This window comes from Ursus maritimus, unplaced genomic scaffold (genome assembly GCF_017311325.1).
Source record: "Ursus maritimus isolate PB19 unplaced genomic scaffold, ASM1731132v1 scaffold_28, whole genome shotgun sequence".
In the NCBI taxonomy this organism is placed as follows: domain Eukaryota; kingdom Metazoa; phylum Chordata; class Mammalia; order Carnivora; family Ursidae; genus Ursus; species Ursus maritimus.
The window spans coordinates 16,046,027-16,065,851 of NW_024425341.1; the positions used below are offsets into that span (position 1 = coordinate 16,046,027).

The window sequence follows — 19,825 nt, forward strand, 5'->3', positions numbered from 1 at the left end:
TCCACATCTTCACCAACACTTGTTATTTCTTTTTGATAGTAGCCATTCTGGCAGGTATGAGGTGGTATCTCACTGTGGTTTTGATTTGCATTGCCCTGATGATTAGTGTTGTTGAGCTTCTTTTCATATGTCTGTTGGCCATTTGTATGTCTTCTTTGGTAAAATGTCTGTTAAGATCCTGTGTGCATTTTTAAAATCCAACTGTTGGTTTTTTGCTATTGAGTTTTGTGAGTTTTCTGTATGTTCTGCATATCAACTTTTTATCAGATACATGATTTGAAAATATTCTCTGCCATTCAGTAGGTTACCATTTCATTTTGTTGATGGCTTTCTTTGTTGTGTTGAAGTTTATAGTTTGATGTAGTATCACTTGTTTATTTTTTGCTTTTGTTGCTTTTACTTTTGGTGTCAAGTCCAGAAAATCATTGCAAGAGACCAGTGTCAAGTTGCTTACTGCCTATGTTATCTTCTAGGAGTTTTATGGTTTCTGGTCCTACATTCAAGCCTTAAAGCTATTTTGAATTAGTGGTGCAGTTTCACTCTTTGGCATGTGGCTGTCCAATTTTTCCAACATTTATTGGAGAGATAGTCCTTTCCTTGTTATATATTCTTTGTTCCTCTGTGATAAATTAATTAACCATGTATGCATGGTTTATTTCTAGGCTCTCTGTTCTATTCCATTGATCTGTGTGTCCATTTTTTATGCCAGTGTCACACCGTTTTGATTACTATGGCTATATAATATAGTTTGAAATCAGTGAGTATGTGTTCATTCTTCTTTTTCAAGATTGCTTTGGCTACTTGAAGTCTTTTATAGTCTGATCAAAATGTTAGGATTTTTTGATCTACATATGAAAAATGCCCTTGGAATTTTGGTAGGGATTGCATTGACTCTGTAGATTACTTTTGGTAGTATAGATATTTTGACAATGTTTAATTATTCCAATCTATGAGCATAGAATATCTTTCCACTTACTTGTGTCTTCTTCAGTTTCTTTCATTGATGTCTGATGGTTTCAGTGTCCAGATCTTTTGCCTTCTTAGTTAAATTTCTTCCTATTATTTTATTCTTTCAGATGCAATTGTAAATGGAGTGTTTTTCTTTTTTAATTTCTCTTTCTGATAGTTTATTATTAGTGTACAGAAGTGCAACAGATATCTATATATTGATTTTGTCCTGTTGATCCTGCAAATTTACTAAATTCCTTATTCGTTCTAACAGTTTTTATGGTTTTCTATCTAAAATATTATGCCATCTGGAAAGAGTGATGGTTTTACTTCTGAGTTGGATGACATTTATTTATTTATTTATTTGTGCCTAATTGCTTTGGATAGGAATTCCAATACTGTGTTGAATAAAAATGGTGAGAGTAGACATTCTAATCCTGTTCCTAATTTTAGAGGAAAAGTTGTCAGCTTTTTGCCATTGACAGTAATGTTAGATGTGGACTTGCCATATATGGTCCTTATTATGTTGAAGTACATTCTCTATGTGCCCACTTTGTTGATAGTTTTTATCATAAAGGGATGTTCAATTTTGTCAAATGCTTTTTCTGCATCTATTGAGATGATCATATTATTTTTATCCTTCTTTTTGTTAATAGAGTATATCACATTCATTGATTTACAGTTGTTGAACCATCCTTGTATCCCTGGAATAAATCCCACTTGATCATAGTGTATGATCCATAGTGTAAATGTATTTTTGAATTCAATTAGCTAACATGTTGTTGAGAATTTTTGCATCTGTGTTCATCAAGGATGTTGACCTATAATTTTCTTTTCTTGCCTTTACTTTTCTTTACATTTCTGAATTTTCTCTTTCTCTTCTCTTCTCTTTTCTTTTCTTTCTTTTTTTTTCTTTCTTTTGTGGCATCTTTGTGTGATTTTGGTTTAGAAGTGTTCCCTGCTCCTCTCTTTTCTGGAAAGCTTCAGAGAGCCTGGTATCAATTCTTCTTTGAATGTTTGGTACAACTTACCAGGGAAGCTGCCTGGTCCTGGACTTTTATTTCTATGGAGGGGGTTGATCACTAATTCAATGTCCATACTAGTAATTATTCTTGTTCAGATTTTTTACTTTCTTTATGATTCAGTCTTGGTAGATCATAAGTTTCTAGGAATTTATCCTTCTCTTTTTTTTGTTGCCCACCTTCTTATCTTATAATTGTTCTCAGTAGCCTATTTTTGATCCTTGAAAGTTCTGTGGTATCATTTGTAACGTCTCATTTCTGATTTTATTTATTTGAGGTGTCTTTTTGGGGCTGGGGCATGTCTAGCTTAGTGTTTGTCAGTTTTATTTATCTTTTCAAAGAATTAGCTCTTGGTTTCATTGTTCTTTTCTGCTCTCTTTCTTATCTCTATTTCTGCTCTAGTCTTTGTTGTTTATATCCTTCTACTCAATTGGGGATTTATCTGTTCTTTTTTCTAGTTCCTTGAGATGTAAAGTTTGTTTACTTGAAACTTTTCTTAAGTTTCTTGAAGACCTATTCTGGAGAATGTTCCACATGCACTTGAGAAGATTATGTGTTATTTTGCCTTTGAATGGAATGTTCTGTATGTATCTGTTAAGTTCATCTGGATTAGTGACATTTAGGGTTGATGTTTCCTTATTGTTTTTCTTTGGGGTATTAAAGTTCCCTACTATTATTGAATTGCCATTTGTCCCTTTATGAAATCCCACGTAATTTGATGGCACTCTTNCCCGTATTTTTTTAGTACTCTTCCTTTAGAGAGATCACTGGCACTGTAGAGTGTCAATTTTTCCTTTTTAATAAATCTAAAAGTCGAAGCAGCTTGAATCTTGATTAATTTCTTATATTTAGGAAATGAAACCTAGGTCATAAGATTTAGTTTTGCCTAAGTTTATAAAAGATAAGATAGAGCTTTTCGGTAGTGCTATGCAAATTTTGTGCTATGGATTGAATTTTTATGATCCTCCTTCCCCCCCACAAACACACAAATTCATATGCTGAATCTCTAACTCCAAAACATGATGGAATCTGGAGGTAGAGCCTTTTGAGTTAAATAGAATTAATGAGGTCACGAGGCAATAAATGTTTGTTGTTTAGGAACCCCCACCTCCATCTATGGCATTTTGTTGTGGCAGCCTGGATTAAGACACTGGTCTGTAGAGAGTGCTGTACTATGTTGTTTGTTATCAGCATGTGAGAAGGTAAATGCGGAACCTAGAATAAGCACTTAGTTTGCTACATATATTGAACAGAGTATAGACCTACTGATATATTGTAGGCCTCACAAGGTCAATTGACAGTCAAGAGAGCTGCATCCTCCATAGTATATAATGTTTTAAGACTAGTTCGTCAGTTGTAATTCAAAAGTATATAAAATCCAGAACCTACTTATTTCAACAAAAGATAATTGAATTTTAAGTATAACTTTACAGGATAAAGTACATTTGAGTTAGCTACTGATGAAGAATTGAAAATGAATTTTAGAGTATAGAATCTCTTGCTTCACTTTGGATAAACATTACAGATGAATATGCTTAGCTTTCTGAAACTGCTTTAAAATCTTTTTCTACTCTTGTTTGCATATCTTGATGAGACTGTTTTTGTGTTCTATTATTAAAATAGTTTAGATATATACATTTTATCCTAAATAACCACATTTAATAAGCCAACAAGGAAGAGACAAAACCATTTGCCACATTAACAAGCTATTGATAGATAAAAGTGCCAAGTGTGCTTATAGTTATTTAATATGGGAGATCATTATTTCAAGCATAACTTTTTGTACAAGTAAGATTGTGGAATGAAAAGTTGTAGCATATATAGATTTTATGATTCTTTCATTTTTCCTATATTTTTATTTTCCTATGATCTGATGTATTTTATTAAATTTGCATCTTATACTTTGTGTGTCTTTTTTTTTTTAAGATTTTATTTATTTATTTGACAGAGAGAGACAGTGAGAGAGGGAACACAAGCAAGGGTAGTGTGAGAGGGAGAAGCAGGCTTCCCACCGAGCAGGGAGCCCAATGTGGGGCTCAATCCCAGGACCCTGGGATCATGACCTGAGCCAAAGGCAGATGCTTAACGGCTGAGCCACCCACGTGCCCCGTACTTTGTGTGTCTTTATTTCATTGTTCTAGTTATTCATTTTTTATGTTAATAGAATACTGATGTAGAATAGATTAGGAAGAAAACAACTCCAGTCCTTTATCTCAAAATATTTTTAGAAGCACTGCCATAAGGAACAGGTTGTATATCTATTCTAATTTTATATGGGTTTGGTATGTATTAAAGATGTAGATACCTATTATAGAAAATTCAGCTTTAAAGTTAAAAGAAACAAGAAATAGTTAATATAGGTTGTATCTGCAAAGATCTCTAGAAAAAAATTACTCATCCCTGTCCAGAAAATACTAATTGTGAGCCCCAGTTTTTCTTTTACAAAGTTTTTCTTTGTAAATCTGCTGGGTGGGAGGAAGGAGAGGCAAATAAGCACATTATAATAATGATTTATAATAGAAATGTGGATGAATTTAAGGCGCTGATATAGAGAATGTGCATGTGAGGAGCATAAGCAAGCCTGTAGTCAAGGCAGAGAGAAACAAAAGGGAAAACAGAGAAAAAAAAATGATGAGTGCCAGGAAAAATAATTAACTTTTCCTCCATCCTGTTGAGAAGGTCTTGGCATCCTATGTGTCTTGGGTAGAAAGTAGGCTACAGAAGCAGTAACTACTTCTTAGACTGTTATTTCCCCAAGGCAGGCAAGTTTTTAAAAACACATTAAATGAAGTAGGAAAATGGTTCCAGAAAGAGCAGACAAGAGTAAAGAAAGGCCAAGTGGCAAGAATGCTGGCAGCATTATTTAATGGGTCAAGGGTGTGAATGAATCCTAAGGAAGACCTATTATAAGATGGTGAAAATAAAGTCAATTAATTTACCATTTAGTAGAGATAATACATAATATTTAAGGAAAGCTCACATTGTACCAGACATGTACAAAATTGCTTTATAAAGGTTATTTTACTTAATCCACATACCAGTCCTATGAGTTGTGATATTATCATCTCCATTTCATTAATAAGGAAACTGAATCTTGGAGGTTTGTGGCTCTTAGATGCTCTTCATTATTCTGCTTCAACAATTATGATATTTTTTTGTATGTCTTTGGGTTGAGTTCTCGTTCCATATTTCAGATACCACCAAAAGTTTGGCATATAGGGAAGGAGTTTTACATTAAGACCACATTCTGAAATTAATTTCCCGGGGACATTACATAAGCAATTTAACAAATATGAGTTCTACACATTTCAAAAGCAAGGAAATGGGTAAAGATAGGGGACAAATACCGGCTTTAAAAAAATTATAGGCATATTAAGATGATTTTTTCCAAACAGTGTCTTGAATGTGTTTTACCTGACTTCCATTCATCCAAAAAAGTGTCTTGAAAAATTAATCCATTTCCCAGAAGAAGAAATTGGAAGAAATGGAAATACATTAATTTCCTTGAGCTGTGACCCTTTATACAGAGGACAGTATGCATAAGTACAGTTAACCCTGCACTTCATTGGACTTCCAATTAGACCTGGAAGTCTACTCTTATTTTCTGTTCTTGTCATGTCTGTCATGGATCAGGACCCTCTTTCTTCCTGAATTCAGATTGGACTTCAAAATCTCAGGAATTGGCATACCAGAACGCCATTACCTGTCAATGGATTATAATTGATACAAGAGAATGATCCCTTTTTGCCATCGATGTGTCAAGGGAAATCCCACACAAGGTTTTATTCTCAGTTGTATATTTTAAGGTTTACGATAAAGTTGGTAAAGTAGTATATAAATTTAGAGCAGAATGTTGTTGTAATAAATACAATGTTAGGGGGTGCCTGGGTGGCTCAGTTGCTTAGGTGGCCAGCTCTTGATTTCAGTTCTGGTCATGATCTCAGTGTCCTGGAATAGAGCCCCACTTCAGGCTCCCAGCTCAGTGTGGCATCTGCTCAGGTATTCTCCCTCTTCCTCTGCCCCTCCCCACCTCTCTTTAAAATAAAAAATCTTTCAAATACATAAATAAATAAATGCAATGTTAGTTGTCTTAAACATTTGTGAAAGCTACTCCAACAACAGGAAGTCTGCGGCCAAAAAAATTTTTTATAACTTCCTCAGTCTTTGAGCGTGTTTCTTTCAAATTTTCAGAGTCAACCTTGTTTAGCTTTTGAGCTCTGACAAGATTAAAGCCTCAAGTGGAGCAAGGAAGAGGAGAAAACTTTAGTGAAACAAAATACAAATAGTGCTGGCCCCTAAGAAAGAAGGGAAAAGAGAGTAGGAAAAAAAAAAATTTTTTTTTTGCAGTTTTGCTTCATTTGCAAATTGTAAATCACTCAGATCATTGATATGGAAATGTCTACATTTTTATTATTCGCCTTGCTGCCTTTTCTGCTTTAGACCCTTAACTGCAAGTAAATGTTTATGTCTTATGAAAAATAGAGAATATGGATTATATAACAGAGTGTCAAATCCTCAGGAGGAACATGTTATATTGCCAGTTTTATAAAGCACTACTAAATTGAGAGAAGAAAATTACATTTGGATCAGTGTAAACTAATGTTGAATGAATAATCATACCTACAGCTTTTAATATATTGACTAGAGAACATGCGTAGCACATTTCTTAAAGCCAGAACCCTTTAGCTTGGTTTCATTGAAAAACAGAATCTATTGGACTTGTCATGCTGCTCTGAAGGCTCACAGCTAGCTTTACTGGGAATGGTGTGGAACATTTATATCCCTGCTGCTAAAGTGCGGTCACTGAAATGTGGAAAGGGAGTCAGAAACAAGCACCTTCAGACAGAGCCCACCACCAGCCTGGACTCTCAATTACTTAGTTTGTGGATGATCTCAATTCACTGTTTCTCTTTCCCCTAAACTTGTATGCGTGGACCATACCCCGCAGGAGGAAGGCAGTATACCAGAGTTTTGTGTATTGGGTAGTCCAATGTAGGATTTTATGAAATCGTAGTTTACAAATGTGGTACCGATAAGATTTCTGGTTATTATGCATTTCTGATTATTTGTGCAGTTTCCCTGCCCCATAGTCATTATGAGACAACTGTACACTGTTTCTGGTATTTAGAGTCTTTGCATATTTTAAATAAAATTTACAGTGAACAAAGACACCGCCATCTGTCATGCTTATGTAATTTAGATTTCTATGACCAGTCCTTCATAAAATGTGTGCTTATTGCACACATTAAAATGCTGAAAATGTGTGTCATTCCTTATCTAGGGTGGAATGAGACTCAAAACCCTTTCTTCCAATTCAAAAGGTCCAGAATATAACGCTGTTTACCTCGAGGCCAATTACACTCCAAATTAAAATTCACTTTGCATATAAACTTCTACCATAGTCAGTGTCAGAGTTGTATTAAATTAACCATCAATTCAAAAAAATATATATCACAAGTAGTTTTTTGATCTGCTAATTTTATGGTAATACTTTGAATCTATACAGTTTATATTTTGTATAATCTTCTTAAGACCAATTTTTGATCAATTTTGGCCATGTTATTATTCTTAGCTAATTCTTTTTAACATTATAATTCAGTCCAGAATGATCAGAAACTGGAAATGAACATCAACAAAATTTACTACAACCAGCTCTTTCCTGCTGACACTGCTATAGCAACAGGATTGTCAAGCACAGAATGAATTAACTGTAGACATGAATAAAATTAGGATATGTTTGATATGGTTTAGAGTAGAATTTTCAAAACAGCAAACTTGACTGAAAACAAAAGATTTACGGTTTCTTATAAGGGTAAGAAATTTTTGCTATATTTACTGATCAGTGAGCCTAGTCTCCTTAAATACTTCTGCCCCTATTGCAATATATTTCAAAAGATACATTCAATTGTTACTTAAAAAAATAGGAATTGAACATCCACTATGTGCTAGGTACTGTTCATATCAGAGATAAAAACAGATAAAAAGGTGCTTTCATGGAGTTTTATTATTGAGGGGACGCACAATCAGGTACATAGGCGAAATATAGATACCATAATGATAAATGCTAGGAGTTGAAATAAAGTAGGGAAGTGGTAGACCCATTAGGAGGAGAGGAGTTGCGGCTATTTGTAGGGTGGCCAGAGAAGGTCTCCCTGAAAAAGTTACTTCTGAAAGAAACTCCAGAGGGAACAATGACTATCTGGAAGAAGAGCTTCCAGGCAGCAACAGCTAATGAAACAGGTGGTTCCATGCCAAGGAACAGAAAGGTGATCAACCTCTCCGGATGGAGTAGAGGAAATAAGGGAAGATATCAGGGGTCAGTATCAAAGTTATGAGGTGAGGGCAGAGAAGCAACAGAGTGTCTGATCACATAGGGTCTGGACGGTGCCACGAAAATTTTGACTTTTATTCTGAAAGGTGTGGAAACTCTTGGAAAGGCTTGAATTCCAGAGTGAAGTGATCCTGTATTTTTACAGTATCCCTCTCACTGCAAAACCAGTTAGACAGTTACTGCAAAAATTTTAGGGGAGAGAAGATAGTATCGTGGGCTAGGATGGTGAGTTGAAGGTAATGGGAAATAATCTGACTATGCTTTTTTAAAAAAAATTGAGGTTAAATTCACAAACATAAAATCAACCATTTTAAAATGTGAAATTCTGGGCCTTCGAGTACGTTCACCTCTCCCTAGCTCTAAGGCATTTTCAGAACTCCAAAGGGAAACTCCATATGCATTAAACAATCACTTCTAATCTGCTTCCTCTCCAGACCCAGGAACCACTAATCTGCTTTCTGCTTCTATGAATTTCCCTATTCTGGGCTCTTGATATACATAGAATAATGCAATAGATGGCTTTTGTTTGTTTGGTTTTTGCCTGGCTTCCTTACCATACTGTTTTGAGATTCACCCATGTTGTAGTATTTATCAATAACATCATTCCTTTTTTTTGAGAGAGAGAGAGAGAGGAAGAGAGAGCTAGAGCAAGAGTAGGGGTGGGGGGAGGGGAAGAGGGAGAGAGAAAATCTTAAGCAGGCTCCGTGCTCAGTGAGGAGCCTGATGTGGGGCTCGATTTCACCACCCTGAGATCATGACCTGAGCTGAAATCAAGTCAGACGCTTAACCAAATGAATCACCCAGGCTTCCCCATCATTGCTTTTTATAGCTGAATAACATTCCATGATATGGATAAGCCACATTTCATTTAACCATTTATCAATTGATGGACAATACATTATTTCCACCTTTCAGCTATTGTGTGTAGTGCTCTGGATACATTTTAAAAGTAGAGCAAACAGGACTTGCTAAAAGACTGGATAAACCTCTATAATATTCAAGTGATATTTAAAGTACTTTTCAAAATTCTACGAAACTTACTGATTAATATTAAAATACTCTTCTGAGATTTCTTCCTTAATAGCAGAGAAGCAGAATGTGACTTTAGGCAACATGTTTTTCCTGCTAGTATATAATACAGTACACTATATGATGAAAAGCCAGCATTGTATCAGCAAATGTATTGTTAAAAGATTTGAAAAAATGAGTACTAAAACAAATCTCACAGACTACATTATTTGCTACTGAACAAAACTGCAGCCTTGCTAACAAGTGTAAATTAATGGGGATTTGCTAGATTCTGTTTCAGTAATGAAATACACTAAATACCTTTTTTCCCCCAGCCCCTAAAGCAAAGGTGTTTTGAGGAAAATTTGATTTCAAGAGTAAATAACTTGTTAATAAATGAAAACAAAACAATGTTTTAGGCAAAAAACCTGTGTACACAAACCACTATCGTTACAGCTGCTTTGAATAGAATTTTTAAAAAGATGCTCTGCGGAGGTAGCACTACAGGTGAATTTCAGTCACTGCATCAGTCATAAACAAGAAATGGAAGCAAAGGAGTAGAAGTCAGAAATACTGCCATATGTCACTACTACACTAATTTTTTAAAAGCAGTTCTTCAACCTCCTGTAGGATATTCATAACAATTTTAATCATCTGGGAATGACGAAAGCTTCATTGCTTTTTTTTTCCCTGTAAAATACTTACATAGATTTTAGTGCTACTGGATAACATGTGTTTTATTTTTATATATTGACCTTGTTCCAAGAAACCTGATATTGTAAAAATTATTGGGAGATTTTATTATCTATTTTTGCCATAGATAATCATCATATGAAAGTAATAAAACCTATATTTGATTCTTTCTGTTGCAAAAAAATTCAAAACTGTTGCAAAACCGTATTCATTTTTCTTTCCTTACTGAGCTGATCAGAACGTTAGTACAATGTCAAATAAAATGGGTAGTAGCAGTCTGCCTTGTTCTGTCCCTTACGTTGAAGTGAATGTTACCTTCTTTTCTCTATGAAGTATTTTGTTTGCTGTAGCTGATCAATTTATGGAAGTTTCATTTGGTTCATAGTTAAATTTTTTTTCATGAATGAGCTATTTTTTTCATGTTTGAGGTGATCAAAGGGTCTTTGACTTTTTAAATGTGGTGGACTTCATTTTTCTAATGTTAAAAGCAACCTCTTATTTCTGGGATAGATTCATTAAGTTTTGTGAATAGCTGAGTCTATTTGGTGAGGTTTACATCTTTGTTTATGAGTGAGATTGACATTCCATTTTCCATTTTTTATACTGACATTGTCAGATGTGGATATTAAGTCAAACTTACTAGTCCTATAAAATGACATCGGAAGTGTGTCTCCCTTTGTATACTCAGAAGCACTTATTTAAAATTAAAATTGTTCCTTAAATGTTCAGTAAAACTCACTTGTATAAGAGGGTTGATCATCTTCTTTATTTAGGATTAAATTTTAAATGCCTGCTTACTTTATCAAGTTCCCATCTTCCAGAGTTTTATTTTAAATCACTCTTTTTTCCCAATATATTGCATGGTATTTTTAGATTATTTTCAATGGAAGAGTATGTCAGAGTATTTAGTCTCTCCTACCACCAGAAATGGAAGTTCTCTTTCATTCATGTTAATACTATTTATTCTTACTCTCATCTTAAATAGAGATCTCTGCTTGGGAGGGGCAGGCCAGTTTTCTATATGGGGAAAACTTTTTTTTTTTTTCCTGTTTAGTTTTCCTTTTGAGTGAAGAAAGAAAAGAAAATATGCAAGGTGAAATAATAGCATATTCAGGAGTCCAGAAATGAGAGAACGCTTGGCTTAATTAGGGAATTGAAAGTAACTCACCATGACTGGGCCTGGCAGATGATATTATCTGAGTTGTCCTTGAGATGTAGGGATGCATAAAATTTTGGAAGGTATTCAAAGAAAGTTAAAAATGTTGTATTTTATCTTAAAAATAATAGAGGCAATTTAATTATGGTGATAATTACATAAATGTATACTATTTATTAAATTATTATCATTTATTATGTCCTGTGCCATAAACTGTATAGTTTTTAATACTCAGAATAAACCCAAGAAGTATGTCTTGAGGATTTAAAAAAATAAATAGGAAAATATTCATTCACTATGTAAAGGATGCTCTGGTACTTGAGGAATGATCAGACTTCAAACAGAATTAATAATTAGAGAGGGCTAGAGTCTATGAATATGTAATATTAATAGTAACAGTAATAGTAATATGAAGCAAAAGAAGTATCTTTTTATATTGTAATCTTTCCTATTGTATGGTAGCAATATTTTGTTCATATCAGATATTTAGTTGCTCAGGTTTTATTTCTCTTTTATCATCAGAACTGACTTTTAGAAAATGATGCTATACTCTCACTCAAAATTAAGCTCAAATTTTTTTTCTCCCAAGGGAATTTACATTTTATTTTGAAGAAGGAAGCTGCGAAATAGAATTGTACTGTTGTAGCCATAGTAAAAATAACAAAAAAATGTGAGAGACATACCAAATTTCTTCTCATCACACTGTTGAAGAAGAAGAGGGTACTCATGTCATCCAAGTATACAGAAAGATATTTCAAGTTTCAGATTGATTTCTTGTGTCTTTTATGCATAAGGACTGTTTGGTTGAACTGAGAACTTTCTAGTCTTCTAGAGGCTATATATTATGTTTATGTAATCATTCATTCATTTTTGTGCATCAAGCATGTATTGCTAATCTATTATATGCTAGGAATTACAGACCTGTAATGACGAATTATAAATAATTCAAGTCTACATAAACTTGTAGTAAAATGAGAAAATACCAATATTAAATGGCATAGAAGTGAGAATCTCAGGTTGAAATAGTAGTATAAAGCTGCCATACGTAATTTTCCCTTCTAATATCTAAATTGACAACAAACAATAATAATAACATAGGCAATACAATAACAAAGTACCAACATTAATACATGCATGTGCGTACGCATGGACATACACACACCACCTGGTAAGAACCTCAGCTTGTTTAGAATGCAGAGGAAGAATCTCAGGAATATTTTGGACTGAGACAACAAGAGTCTAGCCCTGGTTTTATCCCTAGGAACTAAACTGGGGGGGGGGGTCTCAAAAAATTCTAATAATTTTCAGTAATATTTCCAAATGTTTATTACCTTTAAATAAATCCAACTTAATAGTTATTAAAATAGCATAAATTGTATGATCACATTTTAAAAATTGTTTTTTTTTAAATTTCCTGATTGATCAGTCCTTCTACTTACATGTATTGTGTCTGAGTCAGAATATAGTCTGAGAAACAGAACTCATATCAGCTAGCCCTGTGGAACAGCATGAATATTGGGCACAGGTTGCAAATGTGTTTGAAGAGCTGAAAGACAAGTAAAGGGCCATTAAGGGAACCCGTAGATTAGCAGTACTAAGAAGTCAGTACTACCCTTTGGTTGGAGATGATAGAAGTGATGATACCTCAGCCCCAAAACTGGGGTCCAGAATGGAGTGGGATTGTTGAGTATACATGAAAGTAACCAAAACCACAAATGGAAGGGCTATCCAGGGTGAGCTGGGACTATGGAGAAATTCAGCTACTGCCAGAGAAGTAGCTCAAAGCAGGAAAAAAAACAAAAGAAACAAAAAAACAACTACCTCACTTCAGCTGCCCAGTCTCTAGAGTCCTGTCAATTTCCCATAATAGCAAAACCTAATCAGAACCCAGTGATCAGAATAACGAATATGCAGAGGAAGGACAAGGAATAGATCTGAGAAGAATCATGCAAGTGGCTGGTACATCTACACAGAAAGATACTTGGGTTGACAGTTACCAATTTCTTAAAAATGGTTATTTCTAAATGTTGGACTTTTGGATGATTTTTTATTTTTCTTATTTTTATTGTAGATGAGTTAAAAGAAACTGCTGTATACTAATTCTTGAACTCGGTATTTGAACTTAGATTGGTAAACAAGGAAAAAGACATATTTAAAGAGAAGTATATACCACAGTGGAAAGATAATTAGAATATTTGGAGAAGAGGAACATATTTGATATTGTTACCACAGTTTACACAGTTTACAAAGTCAGGAGAGTTTGGTGAGTAGATAGTAACACACATATGGTAAGATATTTTCCTACTGAGAAGTTTGAACTTTTCAGTTCTCATTGGACCATTCTAAAAAGCTTGTAAGTTAGAAAAAAACACAATTACAGGTATGTTTTAGATCTATAGCCCTGATGTCAGCTAAGGAATATAGTGAAGAAAAACAACATTTTGCAAAATGTTGTCCAAGTTTAAGTCAAAGATAAAGAATAGAATATTACAGTGTCTTTACATCACATGTATGAGTTGGCAGTAATGCTTTCAACTTGCTGATGATGGTTGATAGGTGATCAACTCAGTCTTAGTCCTGGAAAAGACATTTATATTGTGTTTAGGTTATTATTTTCTCTATTTGATCTAACAGGGATGTCATTGGAATATAGACCAATGAAGAATTTTGGAAATTTGATAGTCCATTACAGTTGACAAAAATCTCATATGTAAATTGTTAAATAAATTAACCGAGGTCTAAAACTAATTAGCCAATGTTGCCTTGTTAACTCTTAAAAAATTTAACAGTGCAATTTTCAAGTATTGTTTAATGCCTAGTGTGTACATTTGGTAATAGGCACTGAAAAGAAAACATAATGAAGTATATATGTTTATCTTAATAAGTTTACCAGTTAAATGGAAGGTATAACATGCATTTAATATTAGATTTGGTGATAATGTCAGATTGTTAAAATGAGCAAATTTTTAATGGTTGGATTAGCTGTCATAAAGGCTCAAATAATTAGGAGACCCAGAGGGGGGAGTGGAGTAGTTGAAGAAAACTTTGTGAACTAAAGAAATCTTAGAATCTTCCTAGAGTTTTATGTCATTTTATTTTTTTTCATAATTATCACTATTTCATTATTCCTAAATGACAGTTTTTGGTATTTCTGCAGCCCGTTGATACAGAATTATTTATTAACAAATGAATTGCTTGTGTTTGATTTTCTTTAGTTCACAAAGAGCAGAAATAATTATGATAAAAATGTAATCCAAGTGCCTACATTTGTTTTTTGGATTAATTTCTTTCATTTTTCTTTCAATTAAAATATATTCATTAGCACATTGAAGCACTGATATTTAAATTTAGATTTATTAAACCCACTGGGTATGCATATCCTTGAAATATTTCAAAGCCATTGAAACTGTTAATTGCTGAAATACCATATCTGTGTCATGGCAGATAATGATTTGTTTTTCAAAGAAACTCTTTAGCACAGTAGATGACATATTTGTTCATTTATCAGTGTATGTGGAGAAGGGTCTCAAGAATATAAAGTAATGGGCTCGTAATACCATAAAGTACTTAACCAGTCTGCTCTGAGGTATTAAAAGGAAGAAAATAGGATTCAGTGGGTTGGTTTTGCCTAAAAGGCAATGACATGTTATATTCAGTTTTAATTTAAAAAACTTAAATCTTGAAATGTGAAAAAAATGTTCGCTACTCCCTAGTTTTTTCAGGGTGATTGATGAACATTTTATATGTATTTCTTGTTCTTGGTTAATCATCTTATGGTGTTCATTTACCTTTTTATCTACTAGTTAAAAACCAACCTTCCTCAGGGTACACTTCCTCCTCTGGTTCAACTATAAAGTTAAGTTGGAGCTAGAAATTGAGGCAGCCGGGTGCACTGCCCACAGTTGGGCACATGATGAAGGCCTCATCCCCATTCCATGACCAAGAAGAGTGGTCTAGGAGTTTACATGTGAGCCCAGCAAACTAATTGAATATTTTATCCAGTATATTTCTGTATGGGTCTGGCAAAGAAAGGCCTCTTTCTTTTCTGATAAAAGTATCAGAGCTAAGAGCTCCCAAAGGCCATGTCTCTCTCCATGTAGAGCAGCGTGAGGGAAAGTAGTCAACAGTTAGCTCTGACTGCTTACATTCCCTGATTGAAATTATATTAAACTGAAACTACCATAATTTGGGGTATTTCTCTATTCATACATGCAACTGAAGTATTGTCCTATGAATCCCCTTTTCAGCTTAAATTAATCTGAGCTGTTTCCTTATAACTTGAAACCTAAGAATATCGTCTGTTGCATATCTTATTCGTGGCAGTATGTGAAAAATAATTATAGGTTCACAGTATTTTCTTCTAAATTCTTGGGGCCTGTTATGGTTCAGAATTTAGATATACCATGTGGAATTCCAGGGGGGTCAGGGCAGCACTCTGGAGACAAACTCATTAAGATTTCAATGGTGATATGAATGAATATTCATACTAAGTGGGATTAGAAGAGTTAAAAATGTCCTCATGTCAGTTCAGGTCAGTTTTATTTCCAAATGAGTTTTGACACCAAACCTAGGAGACAATTTTTTTTTTTTTTTTAAGATTTTGGAATTGCAGGAAAAGATTAGGAGCTATGCTGTAGTATAAACTATTATTGAAAAATAAATCTCTTAATCTTGAAGATATGATTTACAGAACCATGTTTGATAAAAATTTGTGGTAACTATTTCAAATATTGCTTCCAGCTTTTCCTGTCCCCCACCTAGAAGCTACTCCCCAGTGAGGCAGGATGATATGTAGAAATGAAATGGGAAGAAGTGTGGGCATTTGGGGATGAAATGTAACCAACAAATTTTATCCAGTATAAAATATCCTCTGAAATACTAGCAGAAAATCTGTACTGTTTTAGATAGTATATTTTATCTGCTCACTCCTTATGACAAAGATGTCATGGGCCTATGTTAATTTTGTTTCAAAAAGACATTTTATTTGCTAGTAACAAAGTTAAGAACTTATCTATTGAACTGTTTTATGATTTACTTTTTTCAGGAAATGAAGTTTCAAGCAACCTTAAGAAAAGAGAACAAAAATTCCAGCAGAGCCAGATCAAAAACTTGCATTCCAATTATGCCAAAGAAATGGAAGAGTTTTTTTTATTAATTGTAGGTAAGTTTTCATAAAATGTTTTTTTCTCTTTTTGTTTTGTTTTTATTTTTCAATTTTTTGTTTTATTTAAATTCAAGTTAGCTTTCAAGTTAGTTAACATATAGTGTATTATTAATTTCAGGGTAGTATTTAGTGATTTATCAGTTGCATATAGCACCCAGTGGTCATTACATCAAATGCCCTCCTTAATGCCCATCACCCAATAACCCCATTCCCCCACCTACCTCCCCTCCAGCAACCCTCAGTTTGTTCTCTATAGTTAAGAGTCTCTTATGGTTTGTCTCCCTCTCTGTTTTTATCTTATTTTATTTTTCCTTCCCTTCCCTTATGTTCATCTGTTTTGTTTCTTAAATTCCACATGAGTAAAATCATATGGTATTTGTCTTTCTCTGACTTATTTCACTTAGCATAATACGATCTAGTTCCATCCACATCATTGTAAATGGCGAGATTTCATTCTTTTTGATGGCTGAGTAATATTCCATTGTATATATTTATATATATATACACACACACACACACACACACACCACATCTTTATCCATTCACCTGTCAATCAACATCTGGGCTCTTTCCATATTTTGGCTATTATGGACATTACTGCTGTAAACATTGGGGTGCATGTGCCCCTTTTGAATCACTATTTTTGTGTCTTTTGGGTAAATACCTAGTAGTGCAATTTCTGGGTCATAGAGTAGTTCTATTTTTAACTTTTTGAGGAATCTCCATACTCTTTTCCAGAGTGGCTGTACTAGTTTGCGTGCCCATCAACAGTATAAGAGGACTCCTCTTTCTTTGCATCCTTGCCAACATCTGTTGTCTAAGTTGTTCATTTTAGCCATTCTGACTGGTGTGAGGTGGCATCTTATGGTGGTTTTGATTTATGTTTCCCTGATGATGAGTGACCTTGAGCATTTTTTCATGTGTCTGCTAGCCATTTGTATGTCTTCTTTGGAGAAACATCTGTTCATGTCTTCTGTCCATTTCTGGACTATGTTTTTTTTTTATTTTTTGGGTGTCGAGTTGATAAGTTCTTTATAGATTTTGGATACTAACCCTTTATCTGATATGTTATTTGCAAATATCTTCTCACATTCTGCATTGACTTTTTGTTTTGCTGATTGTTTCCTTTGCTGTGCAAAAGCTTTTTACCCAGTTGAAGTCCCAAATCTAAGTTGAGATCTGAAATAGGAGTTAACTGAATGAGAAAAAAATAATAAAAACAAAACTATGTGCAAAAACCCAAAGATAAAAGAATACCCATTTAAAGAATAGAAAATAATCTGTTATGCTTCTAGGACAGAGCCTAGGTGTTACAGAACAGATGGGAAGAGTTGCTGGAGGGGTAACAATAATTCAGTTCATGCAGGGTACTTTAAGCCTACTGAGTATAAAAATTATACTGAAGCCCATAAAGATCCATTGAAATGTTTATACCAAACAGAAAAATATTATAATTTACATTTAACTTGTCTTTCTGTTGCATTATAAAGAATGAATGAGCAAAAAAGGAGAAGAAACTCATTTGAAAGGCTATTGTAGTAACTTGGGTGAGAGTTAGTGGTATCAAGTAGAACAAAAACATTATGGTGGAAGGTAAAATTGGTAGGATTTTAGAAATCTTTAGGTTTTAGAATCTATAGGAACTGGTAGTTTATAGGTTGTACAGGGTGAGATAGAAGTTAAGTTTTTTTCCTGAGGATTCAGTTATGAGCTCCAGTGTACATGGCAGTGCATTTACTGAGATAGAGAACATGGAATGTGAACAGGGATTGGGATTAGGATAAGAAGGCTATTTTTCTACAAGATGATTTTAAACTACCTTTGAGATCCAATGAAGAAATATAATATGTGGATATATGAATGCACAGTTCAAGAGAGAGTTTTTGATTTGGGAAACATCAGCAAAGCCATGGGTACAAATGGGATCAGATCATGTCATGTCTACTGTGGTATGCAACTAGAAGAGAAACCCCTGACAGCTGAACTCTGAAAACTCTAACACTCTAAAGGTGGGACCCTGAAGCCTCAGAAAAACCAGTGGAAGAAAATATTTCAAGAAGGATGTCAACAATAAATTAAGGTCAATACTTACAGAAAAGTATCTATTAAGAGTATCTATTGGTTGCTGTATTTTGTCAGATGCTTTTACTGCATCAATTGAGAAGATCATATGGTTCTTGACTCTTTTCTTGTTGATATGATCTATCACACTGATCAATTTGCGAATGTTGAACCACCCTTGCATCCCAGGGATGAATCCCACTTGGTCACGATGGATAATCCTTTTAATGTACTGTTGGATCCTATTAGCTAGGATCTTGTTGAGAATTTTGGCGTCCGTATTCATCAGGGATATCGGTCTGTAATTCTCCTTTTTGATGGGGTCTTTGCCTGGTTTGGGGATCAAGGTAATACTGGCCTCATAGAAGGAGTTTGGTAGTTTTCTTACTGTTTCTATTTTTTGAAACAGCTTCAGGAGAATAGGTATTATTTCTTCTTTGAATGTTTGGTAGAATACCCCAGGGAATCCTTCAGGCCCTGGACTCTTGTTTTTGGGGAGGTTTTTGATCACTGCTTCAATCTCTTCATAATTAATCAGTTTGTTTAAAAAAATCAATTTCTTCCTGTTTCAGTCTTGGTAGTTTGTAGGTTTCCAGGAAGGCATCCATTTCTTCCAGGTGGTTTAATTTATTGGCATAAAGCTGTTGATAAAAGTTTCTTATGATCCTTCCTATTTCATTGGTGTTGGTTGTGACCTCTCCCCTTTTATTCATAATTTTATTAATTTGGGTCCCTCCTCTATTCTTTTGAATAAGTCTTTCCAGTGGCTTATCAATCTTATTTATTCTTTCAAAGAACCAGCTTCTAGTTCTGTTGATCTGCTTTACAGTGCTCCTGGTTTCTAATTCATTGATCTCTGCTCTAATCTTGATCAACTGCTTTCTCATGCGTGGGTTAGGCCTGTTCTTCTGTTCCAAGATCTGCAAAGAACTTCTCAAACTCAATACATGGGAAACAAATAATCAAGTCAAAAAATGGGCAGAAGATATGAACAGACACTTTTTCAATGAAGGCATACAAATGGCTAAGAGACACATGAAAAAATGTTCAAAATCATTAGCCATCAGGGAAATTCAAATCAAAACCACATTGAGATACCACCTTACGCCAGTTAGAATGGCAAAAATTAATAAGGCAGGAAACAACAAATGTTGGAGAGGATGTGGAGAAAGGGGATCCCTCCTACGTTGTTGGTGGGAATGCAAGTTGGTACAGCCACTCTGGAAAACAGTGTGGAGGTCCTTTAAAACGTTAAAAATAGAGCTACCCTATGATCCAGCCATTGCACTACTGGGTGTTTACCCCAAAGATACAGACGTAGTGAAGAGAAGGGCCGTATGCACCCCAATGTTCATAGCAGCATTGTCCACAATAGCTAAATCGTGGAAGGAGCCGAGATGCCCTTCAACAGATGACTGGATTAAGAAGATGTGGTCCATATA

The 19,825-nt window shown here is 34.4% G+C and overlaps 1 long non-coding RNA gene across 1 annotated transcript in view; it reads left to right on the plus strand.

Annotated features, from left to right (window-relative positions):
- Positions 1 to 16,309, plus strand: part of LOC103681337 — a 154,671-nt gene extending 138,362 nt beyond the window's left edge. The window contains exon 4 of the long non-coding RNA XR_573264.2: positions 16,203 to 16,309. This is a non-coding gene — a long non-coding RNA (uncharacterized LOC103681337). The remainder of the gene's footprint in view (positions 1 to 16,202) is intronic.
- Positions 16,310 to 19,825: the final 3,516 nt, after the last annotated feature.